The 15,682-nt window shown below is 45.2% G+C and overlaps 1 protein-coding gene across 4 annotated transcripts in view; it reads right to left on the bottom strand.

The window, feature by feature from the left end:
- The window catches only part of ATP2C1 (ATPase secretory pathway Ca2+ transporting 1), a 136,900-nt gene that overhangs the window by 107,394 nt on the left and 13,824 nt on the right, over window positions 1-15,682 (bottom strand). The window contains exon 1 of one of the 4 annotated variants that reach the window (XM_017346719.3): window positions 186-482. The exons of 2 other annotated variants lie outside the window; for them this stretch is intronic. The gene's annotated coding sequence lies outside the window, so the exon portion shown is untranslated. Of the gene's footprint in view, window positions 1-185; window positions 483-15,682 lie in introns of those variants that run through there. One more of the 4 variants, XM_017346721.4, reaches the window with a different exon arrangement.

Below are 15,682 nucleotides of genomic sequence, written 5' to 3' on the forward strand. Positions count from 1 at the left end.
CGCGCCCGCCCCCGGCTGCCCGCAGCGCCCAGCTCGCGCCGGCGGGCGGCGTCCGGAGATACGCCCCCGGCCACAGCACCCCCCGGACGCCCCCTTCCCTCGGGGCCTGGAACTTTCTGGAAATGAGGGCAGGAGGGAACACAGGTGCCCTCCCAAAGCCCCTCCTCCGGACCGCGAGGACTCACCCGCGGGGCTCGCGGGGATGCCCCGCGACCTCGGGCGAAGAGGAGCCGCTCGCCGGGCGGCGGCACAAAGCCGGAGCCTGCGCGACTCGCGAGAAGCGGAGAGAGGGCGGGGGGGCGGGGAGGGGAAGGACAGGAGGTGAGGGGCCCGTCTCGGTCAGCCCGGCGACTCGCGCGGACGCGCTGCTGTGCTCCTGCCTCCGCCTCCCGCGCTCCGCCCCTCCCCGCCGCCGGCCGCCCGGCGCAACCCGCACTCCGGACCGCCGCGGCCCAAAACTCGGTCGCAGCCACTTCCGCCGTGAGGGACGCGCGCAGGCGCACTTGGTCTTCCCGGCCGGAAGGCGGAAGTGAAGTGAGGCCTCGCGGTGGCCTCGGAGGGGCGCCATTGAGCCCATGGTTATTTGGTGGTAGGGTCCTCGACCGGCCCCTGTCTGCCCTAGCGCAGCTCAGCTCTGGACCCCGGGACAGTGCCTGCTTGTTTTTACCCACCCGCTAGGCGCGAGGGACGGAGACCCGCCCGCCCATGGCACGGGCCACGCATTCTCACGAGGCGGCCACAGGGCCAGCCCGAGCGGACGGGCGCAGTCATGGTCCCTATACCCTCAACAAAGTCCGCAGGAAGAGCCCTCCGCGTCGGGGCGGCCGTCACAATCTCGGCTGGCGACGCTAGGGGAGGACGAGCGCAGAGAGGAGGGACCGGGCAGCAGGCTCAGAGCGGTGCCTCGCGTGCCCCGCGCGCACAGCGCTTCCCTGGCTGCTCGCCCTCGTGCGCGAATGGTGGTCGCGGGGTCACTCCCCCAGATTCCGTCCCTGTGAGGAGTGTGCCCCGCGCCGGTTTGTACTGAAAGCCTCCGAGCGCTCTGGGGAGGACGTCCAGACCCCTTCCCTTCATTTCGAAGGTGTGCAACCAGAGACTGAAAACCGGTCGTCCAGCGGTCAAAGCCGCAGGACGGGCGTCACCTCTGGCCACTAGCTGTGTTAGCCATGTGGACCACTCACTGGCTCGGCACCTCACTCCGACCCCCTCATGCGTGACTTCTGATGAACAGCTCGTTTTAATCTGCTTTGGTGGACCAGACACAGCGGACACTGAGCCGAAGTCCCACACCCACTAGAGGGCAGAGCTACACCTGCTGAGTGCGTGCGCATCCTCACGAACCCTAGGCAGATCAAAAGACTATATCCTAGAGGTGGTTTTCTCCATGAACACTGAACATTCCTTGCAAATCCGCCCGTTATCTCTGGTCCTGTAACATACCCCAGTGTGTTCTCTAACCACTCCTTCCACGGAACATAAATGGACCAGGTTGGTGGTTTTCCTGTTGGGTCCTAACGGAATTGAAATAGTCTAGGATCAAAAATGCTAAATAACTTTCTAGTTTCACCCCTTTTCAAAGAAATATTCAGCCTTTGCTCAGCGAGGTCGCTTTTAAATTTCAAAGGCGAAGCCTCAAGTAGGTTTCTATTGTAAGAGTTAGTATCTAGGTTCCACTTTGGCGTACGTGGTTAGAGATGCTTATGTGGTTGCCTTAAGAGCCTTTGTACAACAGATGTGCTATTTCTTGCCCAGTGTTGTAATCAATTTGTACTAGTTACTGTACTTATCGACCCTTGACACTCCATCATATTAAAATAGCAAGAAAGTCTAAGGAAATTATGCAATATAGAAGGTAGAGAAATGCCTGATAAATGTTATTGATATATGGAGTTACAAAATAGAGTAACTTCACTGTATCAAGTGTTATTGAATTGCTTTAATTAGCTGAAATATTTCATCTGCAGCAACTTTTCAGAATTATCTATTGTGCACTGCAGTACCCTGGCATTAACACTGAGTCCATAATTAACTCCCCGGAAGATTTCTACCTCCGTGGTTTATACATAAAGTCACTTACACGGAAATGTTACTCTGTGATTGTCTAAATTGTGAAAGCTATAGTTCAGTTCATATGGCTAAACCAAAACAGGAACTGGATAAGGCCAGCTTCCCCCATAATTGTTCTGTACCTCATTCTTAATCCCTTGTCATATCACACATTCCTAGGCATGGTGGCAGGAAGTGACAGCTGAGCCAAAGACTTGCTGATCCTTGAACCTTGTCAACATATCTCTAATATCTCTACAGAGTGACTGTACCTGGTCTGTACCTGGGCGCCTCCCCCACCAAAGGAGCTAACATCCCTAACACCAACTTGGACATCCTATGATGTGAAAGATTCTATTTGTTGTGTGTATGTATATGATTGTATGAAAATAGCATTTAACACTGCTGAAGCCAGGGCAGGGGGGAATGCCTGTGGCACACACTCTAGAAACCCTATTATTTCTCCCAGCATCTCCTCCTAAGATCAGGCTAACCTGCCATGAAACTGTTATGTAGCTGTCTACACCAAATATATGCATACTGTAAATGCAAATTTCATATATACACAACACACTAACCTTTTTCCTCCCGAGAGGAAGGAATCTGACAAAGTAAAAATAGGCTATAAATTATATGCCCTATAGAAGTGTAAGAATCTTAGAGAAATAAGCGAGAGACTTGATAGCAATGAAATGTATTGTGTCTAAGTTTCCTCTTATTTCTTCCTTATAATTCTATGCTATGAAATTTTTTTTACTCTCGCTTTATTCTGAATAGTTGACCTGCAAAATTAAATTCACGTGATGCAAAAAAAAAACGGTTACATGAGCAATGGGGGAAACAAGGGATTTCTCTGCTTAGGGGAACTATTTCAGATGAGGTTCCGGTTTTATTTGTGCTGTGCTTTATTCAACAAACCATGTAAGCCATCTTATTTTTAATATCCAGTTTGAGAGCTGGCATTTTTGTAAACCTGGATAATAAAGGAATATATGGTTCTTCAGGATTTATAAACTAAAACTGTGAAAAGATTATTTTAAAATATGTTCTCTAATTAATGTCTTCTTTTAAACTGTTTTTCACATTTTATAATGTACTAGAGGCTAATAGTTAAGGAATTCCTAGAAAAGAAATTTTTTTCCAAAGTCGAATATTTAAAGATATAAAAACACAGCACTTTATATGTATTTTCCCAATAGGATAAAAGACATGCTAAGTGTCAAGTTGGGGTTAAGTACATTCTTATTGCAAAGAGTGTCATCAGTGTCTAGAATTGCTATAAATCTGCTTGGTTCCATTTTTAAACATGTGGAAAAATAAAAGTTGGAAGCAAGAATAAAAATTGAAGGGCTCACATATGAGCTACTTGTGTTTGGTTGATTTTAATAGATGCAAATCTCCAAGTACTCTACAAATATTTTATCACCCACAAAGTGTTCTAGCCTCTTCCATACTTGCTAGCATTCTAAACATGAAGTGATTTCATGAACTGAGCAACAAAAACTACAGTAGAAAATTTAATGTACACTCTTAATTTTCATTTTTAAAGAAGTTGCAGTGTGACTCAGCACCCCCTTTCAACAGGTCCTGAGCCTGTGGTGCTATTTGGGATTCTGGAAATACTGCCTCTTCTTGAATGGAGATGAGAATATATAGGGGTGCAACTGAGGATAAAAAAAAAGGGAAGGAGAAAGAGCAAAATGTGCGTGAGTCTCATGTCAAAGCGTCAACTCTGGGCTTCAGTATTTCCATGGAAAACAAACGTACCATATTCCAAGTTCCATAAACCCCAAGATGTATTTTGAGATTCAGATGTGTCCATTTAATGGTATCATTTCTGTGGGCAGGCAGTTAGCCCAGCAGTTTAAGATGCACATTAAGATTCTCGCATCCCTGTTTAGAGTAGCTTGTTCTCTACCCCACTCTGCCCCTCACTACAGCCTCCTGCTAATGTGCCCCATGAGAAGCAGTGTGTCGGCTCAAGTGACTGGGTTCCTGCTACCTGGATTCAGTGCTCAACCATTGGCTCCAGCCTGGCCCAGCCCCTGCCCTGTGGATGGCCATCTGAGGAGTGAACAGGAGGTTGGGAAACTCTCTTCCTCTACCTTTCTCTCAAATAAATTGAAAAAGTGAAAGATACCATTCTGTATAGTTTCCATATTTGCGTATTTCACCTCTGGTCCCAAACCATTTGACTATAGTAAATATGTAATAAAGACCTATTGAACTAACGAGCAATCTGGGAAATGGCCATCACAAACAAATAATTGTTGTTGAATGAACAAAATCATCCCACCTTTGACTTTACGGCTTGCTTCTTGCAATCCTACCAAAACGTGAGCTTCTGCTTTCCAGTAAAGCAAAGAGGAATTAAGGGACTTTTTAAAGGATACAAATTAACATTTCTAAAACCACAAAAGGGTTAACAGAGACAATTTTGATCTGAGTGGGAATGAGTCCTAATATTTCCAAGAAACGTTCAATATTCAGCACCGCCCAGGGCTGATACAATTGCACATCCAGATTTTGAGCGCAGATAACAATCTGAAATTAAAAGATGGCAGTGTTGAGATGGTTGCCTGCATGCATGGAGGAAATTTCAGCTGAGACTGTGCTTTTTGACGGCTTGCCTATCAACACCAGACAAAGCACTGTCATTTTCCAGCACAGTCTTCAGTCATTACTTTGCAGATGGAGGAATTTACTCTTAATTCCTAGACAAGACAGCTAGCAGGTTACCTGTAAGCTACAGGCCTTAAAATACACAAGCAAGTTAAATTGCCACCAGCCAGCATTCTCTACCACTTTTAACTGTGGGACAAGTTTCACAATCTGCCTGCGGGTCCCCTACTGTGTTGGCATTAACAGCCTAGGCCTCCTCCCTTTATTTACGTGCTTTCTCAATTTCACATCAGAAACGTTTCAGTCTCCATTTATCCTCCTGCACACAGGGGTCTGAGAGAGCTTTGGGAAAGTTGACATTTCTACATAGCTCCAAAGTGGCATATTTCACACTGGACTTTTCTGCCTCAGTATTTTTCTAGAAGTCAAATATTTTTGCAAAGCTTGCATCTTTGCCTGAACTTGTCCCATGTACTCCATGCCCCCTGCAGAAATCATCTCTCTTCACTGTGCTTCCTATTGTGAGACTAAATGAGAAAAAAAGGCACAAAAATGCCATTAGGATAATAAATTAGAGAGGGAGATACACAGCACAAAAATAGCCCAAGGCAACATGTGGATCCCAAAGATCAGCCATGACCAATCATGCAAACAAACCCCTAACTCCCACAGAGTACACAGCACAAAATATGGAAGCTGTATCAGAGATGACTTTTGAGATAGATAGCAGAGAAGGGTAAATTACAATTTGGCAATAGGTTTTGCAAGAAAGATGGTATAGTAGGGAAATTACAAATTGGCAGGAAATAGTTTTTAGAACACAAGAAAATTGTTAAAACTTTAGGTTAGAAAATTCTTCATTACGAATAAAGACCAGGTGGAAAATTAGAGACATTTACAGTATGCCTTCAGAAAAGTTTATTTTACTCTCTCATTATAAAAGATAGTATTTGTGGAGCCCATATCAGAAGATATGAAAAATAATTTAGGGGCCAGTCCTGTGGCACACCAGGTTAAAGCCTTGCAGCACTGGCATCCCAGATTGGGCGCCAGTTCAAGCCCCGGGAGGTCCACTTCTGATCCAGCTCTCCGCTATGGCCTGGGAAAGCAGTAGAAGATGGCTGGGTCCTTGGGCCCCTGACCCACATGGGAGACCCAGAAAACACTCTTGACTCCTGGCTTCGGATCAGCTCAGCTGGGGACTGAACCAGAGGATGAAAGAATCCCCCCACCTCCGGCTCTACCTCTCTCTGTAATTCTTTCAAATAAATAAAAAAAAATTTTACAAATTAATTTAATATTGCCAAATATTCTATATTTGGGGAAATTTTGAAAATGAAGATATGTGGAGCTTTCTACAGGCCCAGAACAAATAAGCCAATATGCAGATTTGTGGCTCAAACAGGTTCAATCAGCCCTCAATTCAAATGACTGCAAAACTGTTTTCTAAGAAACTGCTACGTCAACTACCAGGAATATTGGTATTCTAAAGGAGCAGTGTTCCAGCCCAGAATCTTGAACAGGAAGCTTACAAATGAGAAAAGGCATCAGGCCCTTTGAAGAGACTAAAAGGAGCTCCGTTATAGTCCAAATGATAAAAAAAAAAAAAAAAAAAAAAAAAAAAAAAAAAAAAAAAATTCTTTTTTTAAATGTGGATTTTATTATTTATTTATTTGAAAGGTAGAGCAACAGATAGAGAAGGAAAGACAGATTGAGAAAGATCTTTCATCAGCAAATTTGAAATCTGAAAGGCAGAGAGAGCGAGAGAGAGAGAGAGAGAATTGCTTGATTTCTAACCTGCATGGTCTGGATCAGGCCAAAGCCAGGAGTGAGAAGCTCCATCTGGGTCTCACATGGGTGGCAGGGGCTGTCCTCTGTGCTTTCCCAGGAGCATTTGCAGGGAGCTGGACTGGAAGCAGAGTAGCAAGGACCTGAACCAGCACTCAGATAGGGGATGCTGGCATTGGAAGTGGTAACTTAACCCCCTATGCCACAATGCAGTGCCCCCAGTAAAGGATATTTTACAATGAACATTATAAGTGATCTGCAGACATTCCTCCCCTTCCAGGATGATTTGTCTCAGTAGTTATCCAACCATAGCCCCACTAGCAGCAGCAGCACCTGGGAACTTACGAGAAATACAAATTCTCATTCCTCACTAGGACCTATTGAATCAGAAATTCTGGAGCCAGCAGTCTGTGACTTAACAAGAATTCTTGAAGATTTTGAATGCTTGGAAATGTTGCAGTCATCTTTTTACCCCTCCTTACACCCTTCTCCAAGAAAAAGTCACTACCAATGTTGACAAAGTCAGTGATGGGGAGAAGCCAATACTTTTAATATATAATTAAACTCACAAATCAACCAACCTCAGGATTTCCCTATCACTGGACTTCCTTTAATGTGAGATAGTAAACAAATTATGGTTTCTGTTTTTTGCAATCAGAAACATTCTGATAGATTTAAATGAGAAAAAAAGTTTAAATAGGTTAAAATGTTGGTTGATTGATGGTTCGACTATTCCTATAAAAGTTAAAATAGGTCAGCAGGTTAGGGTGCCTGCATCCCACATCAGAGTACTTGGGTTCAATTCCCTGCTCTGGAACCTGATTCTCTTCCTCAGCTCCCAAGCATGTGGAGAGTCAACCAGCAGAGGACAGCTTGCTCTCTCTCTCTAAATTACTTTAATGAGAATCAATTTTCCCTGAACAATCACTACACTACACATTTGTTTAAGGCTTTTCAATTGACATGGCACTTCCATGTACATAATTAAATGAAATCCTCACAACCCTGTGAAGTAAACAGCCAAGGTCTCATCAATTGCTTTTTATAGCTTACTCACACAGGTTGAACTCTGCACAAGAATTCCTCACCATTCAATGTCAAAGTCATGAATCAAATATCCGTCTTGCCTTCAATTTCCTTAACACCTCCACAATGCCCTGTTAGCTAATTTATAAGAAGCATCCCTGTTTATTGAATTATCTTTTGTAGTTTATCATTTTGCTTTGTTAAATTCTTTAAATTTAATGTGGTCCCATGCAAACTTGATAGTCTTCAATTCCTCTGTCCAGAATATCTGTCCCATAGTTCATTTGATGAAACACATTAAAGACTGTATTAATTAATAAGGTCACTGTCTTTCTTGGTCATTTTTGGTCATTGTATACTTCTATTCACTTGTTCTTATTTAACCTCTGATGTCATTACTGGAAAAATAATGCTCCAAGCAAAAACTATTGTATAATCCCTTGGGTTTATCTTCTCAGAGTTGGAAAATAAAGTGAAAGTGTGATCTCATGAATAAATAATCATAGGCATTTCAGAGAGATTATTCGATAGCTAATTGAAACATGTTCATCACCCTGCTCTACTGAAAAATCAACAGAACACATATTGAACATGTGTCCTAGGGTCTAAAAATCACCAAACAGTATTTCATCTTCCCAGTTAAATTAACCAGAATAGGGCTAATGGGGAAATTGGAAGGTTTTTTTTAAAATAGATAATAAGGTCTCTATCTTTTTTTTGACAGGCAGAGTGGACAGTGAGAGAGAGAGACAGAGAGAAAGGTCTTCCTTTGCCGTTGGTTCACCCTCCAATGGCCGCCACAGCCGGCGTGCTGCAGCCGGCGCACCGCGCTGATCCGAAGGCAGAAGCCAGGTGCTTCTCCTGGTCTCCCATGGGGTGCAGGGCACAAGCACTTGGGCCATCCTCCACTGCACTCCCTGGCCACAGCAGAGAGCTGGCCTGGAAGAGGGGCAACCGGGACAGAATCCGGTGCCCCGACTGGGACTAGAACCCGGTGTGGCAGCGCCGCAAGGTGGAGGATTAGCCTAGTGAGCCGCAGTGCTGGCCAATATTAAGGTCTCATAATGGCTTTACAGTGGACTCATACCTCATATTTTAAATCAACAGCTAAAATTCTTATTTGCCACACTAGTAATGGCACAAAAGAAGGAAGTAAATAGATAAGAACATGTTTTAGATGATATTCTTAGGTCAAAGACATTGCTCAATGATTCTTTTGCATTATTAAGCATTATGTAATGCTAGGCATGGGGCCGCTATAGTTGAAAATGGTCAATTAAGAACCTGTGAGTGATGTACGTCAACATTCCTAACCTCCTGACTTGAACAGTGATGTCCTACCTTCCAAATGGCATACATGGCTTTTCATGAGAAGGTATGGAGATCCTCTTCAGCTTGAATTTCAGAAATACGCATTGGTGAATGCTCTGCCTCACTGGTTCCCACAGTGTGGTTCCTACCAGCTAAGGTTAGAAATGCGCGTTCTCTGCCCCTGCCAACCCTGCTGAGCCAGCAACCCTGGAAGTGGGCTGCAGCCACTGAGCAGTAGCTTAGCCCAGCACTCAGTGATTCCAATGCATCCTGAAGGGTGAGTACGACCTTACAAGAAGCATAAAACTTTCAGCTAAAAGCATTTTGACCATGCTAATAGTCCTTTAAAGAACAGAGCGTGTGCCAGTATTTTAAGCTTCCATTAGTTTGAAATCATACAGTACTTTCACCTTCTTTGAGTAGACACCCAGTGGTGTAAACCAGTTACTTGAAGATTTGAAAGGAAAGAGCATTAAAAAGAAATCGTACTTCTCCCCTCATAGGTAACTCTGGGTATCATATTAGCGTAGCCTCGGTTCGGGAGAGTAAGAACATAATAAATTAGGAGCAGTTCAGCAGTAACGGAGCTACGCTTGTAATCTCAGCTATGAAGTCCGTCTCTGTGCTCTTATTCCAGGTCAGGACCTTTGGAACAATGCCTCTTTGACCAGGGTCCCAGGCTTTTGCAGCACCAGTTAGATGCAAGAGCATGGGGAAAAGCTTCACAAAATAAATGGAAAATGCCCCATTCTCTTAAAACAGTGTATTCCTCAGACAAACAGTTTCATCCTTAAACAAAAAGGATTTCAGAGGCTATTTAAAAAAAAAAAAAACTTTCAGGGGCCAGAACTGTGGTGCAATGGGCTGATCCTCTGCCTGCAGCACCAGCATCCTATGTGGGTGCTGGTTCCTGTCCCAGCTGCTCCTCTTCTGGTCCAGCTCTCTGCTGTGGCCTGGGAAGGTTGTGGAGGACAGCCCAAGTTCTTGGGCCCCTGCACTGGTGTGGGAGACCTGGAGGAGGCTCCTGGCTTCAGATTGGCTCAGCTCCGACCATTGCAGCCATTTGGGGTGTGAACCAGAGGACAGAAGTCCTCTCTCTCTGCCTCTCCACCCTCTCTGTGCCTGTGGCTCTGCCTATTGGAAAAATGAATAAATATTTAAAAAAAAACTTTTGAAGCCCACTATATGCAAATTTTATGTTCAAGACAGGGCAAAAGGTAATTTTTCAACATTAGTGAAAGAGCTTTGAATTTACATTATTCCACCACCTTTAACAATTTGATTGCATAATATACTCATATAAAGCTAAACCATAATTTGCTTTACTTATTTTGAAATGTCTTTATAAGTCATGGTCTGGTTCAGTGGTAAATATTGTAACACTGGTAATGGTTCAAGACACAATTTTAGGCCGGCGCCGCGGCTCACTAGGCTAATCCTCCGCCTAGCGGCGCCGGCACACCGGGTTCTAGTCCCGGTCGGGGCTCCGGATTCTGTCCCGGTTGCCCCTCTTCCAGGCCAGCTCTCTGCTGTGGCCAGGGAGTGCAGTGGAGGATGGCCCAGGTGCTTGGGCCCTGCACCCCATGGGAGACCAGGAAAAGCACCTGGCTCCTGGCTCCTGCCATCGGATCAGCGCGGTGCGCCGGCCGCAGCGCGCCGGCCGCGGCGGCCATTGGAGGGTGAACCAACGGCAAAGGAAGACCTTTCTCTCTGTCTCTCTCTCACTGTCCACTCTGCCTGTCAAAAAAAAAAAAAAAAAAAAAAAAAAAAAAAAAAAAGACACAATTTTACATACTGGTTACATTTAAGAATAGTTACCCAAAGATGGAATAATCAAGAATTTCTGCTAAAGGTTGAAAATGCATGAAAAAACTAGGCATTTGAATACATATCAATGAGGAAACTTAATGGCCTCCCCCTAAAAAGCACCAACATAGAGGTGATCTTTTTCCAGAGTATCAGACAAGCTATAATAACTATGTTAGAGGTGCAAATAATAGATGAATTAGCAAAAACTTAATTACATCTTAATGAATTCTGCAATCCTTAACAGTAATACCATGCTCTTTCCTTCTTTGTGCTAACCCACGTGGAAGGATGGTAAATTCCATGTTTAATATTAATTATATGATTATAGGAATATTGAGATCTACTTGCATTTGAAAATATTAACTCCTCTTCCACTATAAGTGGGAGTAGAGGGATGGGGCCCTTTGCATCGTAGCAGTACAAGAACATCTTCATCTCTATCATATTATTTATGAAACACATTGGAAGAACAAAATGCACTGAAAGAACATCCTCTACTTTAGACAAGGATGTTGGGAGCTGAAACTGCTCAGAATAGGGTCTCATATGTCATATTTTTTATTTTAAAATTTATATCTCTGAAGGGCAAAAAGTGAGAGAAAGAGCTTCCACGCACTGGTTCACGCCACAAATTACCACAACATTTGGAGGTGGGTCAGGCCAAAGCCAGGAGCTAGAAACTCCCAGGTCTCCCAAGTGGGTGGCAGGGATGCAAGTACTTGGGCCATCACCTGCTCCCTCCCAGGGTGCACAGTAGCAGGAAGCTTGAAGCAGAAGAGGAACCAGGACTGAAACCCTGCCACTCAGACATGGGATTCAGACGTCCCAAGCAGCGTCTTAACGACCACATTAAATGCCTGGCCCTCACACCTCCACCTTGTCTTCGTGAAGTACCCCATAGTGTGGGCTCTTGTGTGTAATGCACCATTGTTTCATTATACCCATCATCCAGGGCTGGGTTTTCTTGGAAGCCAGCAAAGCTTAGGCTTCAGGCTCTCTCACTCGCCGAGGCCTCCTTCAGGGCCCTGAGAGAAACGCTACTGATATTCTCATAGTCATACGTTTTGGTAAAATTTGCAAAAAAAAAAAAAAAAAAAAAAAAAAAATTCCACAGTACTCTTTCTGCTGACTTTCTCTCATTCAGAGTCTTCCTACCGGGTAGCACGGAAGTGGCCAGAAATATATTCTGGATTGTGTGGAGTGTGAAACTGTGGACAGCAGAGCTTCTTGCCTAAGCAGCAGCTTCCCTTAGCTACCTAACATACTACCAGCCCATAAGAGTGATTTGCTCACCTGCAGCATAGTAACTAGTATCTCATAATAATGGTCTGTCGCTCCCCCTCTTCGTGGAGGAACGACACAGGACCCTGCGCTGTTCTCTCATCTGCTCGGCCCTCCCCGGGTTTGCTGCTGGTTCTTCCCGGGTTGGCTACTATCCCTTCCACCTCCGTGGAAGGGCAGTTCCCCCTGGCCACATTCCCCACTTCCGCAGGGGAGCGGCACACCGCCGGCCGGCTCTTCTCGGGGGCTGCACAGGTGTTCCCTTAGATGTTCCCCATAGATGTTCCTGGTGCATGCCGTCTCTCTCCTCCTTTATAGTCCTCCTCCGCCAATCCCAACTCGGCTGCCCACACGCCGAGTACGCTGCTCTCCTCCAATCAGGAGCAAGTCCTACAGTTTATTAGCTGAACTGGAGGCAGCTGTGCGGAAGCTGTTTACTTCTCTCCCAGCGCCATATTGTGGGAGAGCAGATGCATAGAATAAGTCTTAATTCCAGTAACTCAGTCCAGTCCGGTTTGCTCCCCACAATGGTCCTCGCTAAAAATCTGCCAAGCTGTCCTTTTAAGGTTCCCAATAAAACCAGAAAGAACTTACTGCCGCCAACCTCATACCTGGAGCCTGTGCAGATCAGCTGACACCAACAAGAGTTTCCCCAGGGTTCATGAGTGACACACCTCCAAAGAGGTTTCAATGGCCATCTTTGAATATGCAATGTATGTAAAGGCACAAGTTGTTCAGGCAAAGGCTCAAAGGATTCTTCTCACTCCTCCTCTCTGTACCTCTCACGTTCCATCACTTTGCTTTGCCCAGTTACATCCCATTTATCCTAACTCCATAAACTCCCCAACCGCTTTCTGAAAGGGGAGATTGATTTAAGCTTTTGTGTGCCCTGCCCCTTTCTCCTTGAAGCACTGTAAAAAATGACGATAATGAAAAATGTTCTCTTTCTCAGAAGATGAGTTCAGTGTTTTCATAATCATAGCAACATTCCTGCACATGGGCAGGCCTGCTCACAGGCAACAGGAAGTTCAAGTGTGGATATGTTTAGATTTCATCCGGATTTTGTGCATTTATAAAGTTTGTAGCCGTGTCTGTGTATGCTTCTCACTAAGTGTCCTGGTAGAGAAATGACATCCAGGAATATTCCTACTTCCTGCACTAAGTTGTTGAGCCTGAAATCTGGATATACACATAGACTGTAGTACACAGTATGTTGTATGTGGACAGCAAAGAACAAATGGAGCCATCTGCTTGTCCGTGGAAACTTCCAAGACTCTAGCAAAAAGCAAATGTGTGCTAAGGGTGCAGAGGGGCACCTGAATTGTCTTTCTATTATCTCTTTGGAGAATATTAGAAAAACGCTGTTGGCGATGTTGTGGTGGAGATTAGGCCGCAGGCTGCAATGCCACTGACGTCCCACATGGGCCTTGGCTTCAATCCCAGTGGCTCCACTTCCAATCCAGCTCCCTCCTAATGCACCTGGGAAAGCAGCAGAGGACTTCCCAGGTGCTTGGGCCCCTGTACCCATGTGAGAGACCCAGAAGAAGCTCCAGGCTCCTGGCTTTGACCTGGTACAGCCCCACCCATTGCGGCCATCTGGAGAATGAACAAGTGGATAGAGAATCAATCTCTCTCTCTCTCTCTCTCTCTCTGTAACCCTGCCTTTCAAATTAATAAAAAATAGATCTTTAGGGGAAAAATATTGTCATGTGAGGAGAAGATTAAAAAGCCTGTGGCTCCCAAAATGTAGGAACAAAGCATTGTAGGGTTTATCAGTTGACAGGTAAAAACCCTCATTTGTATGATTTTGTGATGTTTGTGGTATTCAATCAGCCAAATTTGTGATTTATGGTGATTTCTTGTTCCATTCTAAATAAATGTTCACCTTGTAACTAATCTTTGCCCTTTGGTGAGGGTTAATTTCATGTGTCACTCAGAGTGGACCAAGGGTTGGCCAGAGAGCTGGTCAAACCTTATTTCTCACTGTGTCTGCGAGGTTGTTTGGGGAAGCGATCAGCCTCTGAATCACTGAGCCACCCTCTCCAATGTGGGCAGGCACCGTCCAATATACTGAGGACTGAAGAGAGCAAAAGGCAGAGGGAGGGCAAACGTCCTGGCTTTGAGCCAGGCAGCTGACTCCTCCTGCTCTCAGGCTCCAGACATCGCATTTGCAGTGAATCAGACCTGGGCTTGCAGAGGGCAGCTCAGGGACTGAGCCAATTTCCATAATAAAGCTCTCTTTCTCTCCGTGTGTGTGTGTGTGTGTGTGTGTGTGTGTGTGTGCGCCCGCCTGCGCCTATCTCCTGTTGATCCTGCCTCCCTACAGAACCCTCATGCAGATTTCATATTCTTTCTCCCTCCCCCCAAATTGAATAAAACTTGTAAGTCTCTGAAAAGCTTTCATCTCAACCTATATTCCTTATTTCAAAAAGAAAAAGAAAAAAATTTTAAAGATTTATTTATTTACTTGAAAGAGTTACAGAGAGAGAAGGAGGGGCAGAGAGAGAAAGTCTTCCATCTGCTGGTTCACTCCCCAGAGCTGAGCTGATCCGAAGCCAGGAGCCAGGAGCTTCTTCCAGGTCTCCCACATGGGAGCAAGGGTCCAAGGACTTGGGCCATCTTCTACTGCTTTCCCAGGCCACAGCAGAGAGCTGGATCAGAACTGGAGCAGCCGGGACTTGAACCGGTGCCCATATGGGATGCCGGAGCTTCAGGCGGAGGTTTTACCAGCCACACCACAGCATCAGCCCCAGAAAAAAAAAATTTAAGGTGTCTTCCCAACACAATAGTTCTTATAGTTTTATTTTTAACCTCTTTGCCCTTGATAAACGAAAGAAGATCTGATGTCAAGGAAAGAAGAAAAGAAAGGAAGCAGTGAGAAGCAGAGACAGCATTCCTACCTGGGGGCATCTCTGTGTGAGGGACTGATCAGGCTTTGGAGTGAAACAGAAACCTGGTGCTAAAAGCTCAGTCACTGCTGATGAGCTACGTGCCAACTTATTTAACCTCTTCAAACCGCAGTTTTCTCATCTATAAAATAGGGATAGGGCCAGCACTGCTGGGGCTGACGCTGTGGCGTGGCTGGTAAAGCCTCCACCTGCAATGCCAGCATCCCATATGGGTGCCAGTTCGAGTCCCAGCTGCTCTATTTCCCATCCAGCTCTCTTCTGTGGCCTGGGAAAGCAGTAGAAGATGGCCCAAGCCCTTGGGCCCTTACACCCATGTGGGAGACCTGGAAGAAGCTCCTGGCTCCTTCCTTTGGATCGGCATAGCTCCGTCAGTTGTGGCCAACTGGGGAGTGGACAAGCAGATGGAAGACACCCCCCCCCTTCTTTGCCTCTCCTTCTCTCTGTGTAATTCTGACTTTCAAATAAATAAATAAATCTTTAAAAAAAAAGATGAGCATGAAAGAAATAATTTCAATGTTTTGCTGTCCTCTTTATAGCAAATTATGAACAGTACAACATATGTGAGAAGTTCATTTCTTTTTCTGTCAAGACATGGAACTGTCTGTACAAGGTGTGAAAATATGTCATCTTGCATTCTGAACAAAAGTTAGCAAATAAAGTGCTGTCGATGAACTTTCTAAAAAGTAGGATGCATAGCGGGGCTGGCACTATGACGTAGTGGGTAAAGCCACCACCTGAAGTGCCAGCATCCCATATGGGCGCTGGTTCAAGTCCCAGCTATTCCACTTCTGATCCAGCTATGGCCTGGGAAAGCAGCAGAAGATGGCCCAAGTCCTTGGGCCCCTGTACGCATGTGGGAGACCTGGAAGTAGTAGATTGAAGACCTCTCT

This window comes from Oryctolagus cuniculus, chromosome 4 (genome assembly GCF_051225735.1).
Source record: "Oryctolagus cuniculus isolate XC-2025 breed Fujian yellow rabbit chromosome 4, ASM5122573v1, whole genome shotgun sequence".
In the NCBI taxonomy this organism is placed as follows: Eukaryota; Metazoa; Chordata; class Mammalia; order Lagomorpha; family Leporidae; genus Oryctolagus; species Oryctolagus cuniculus.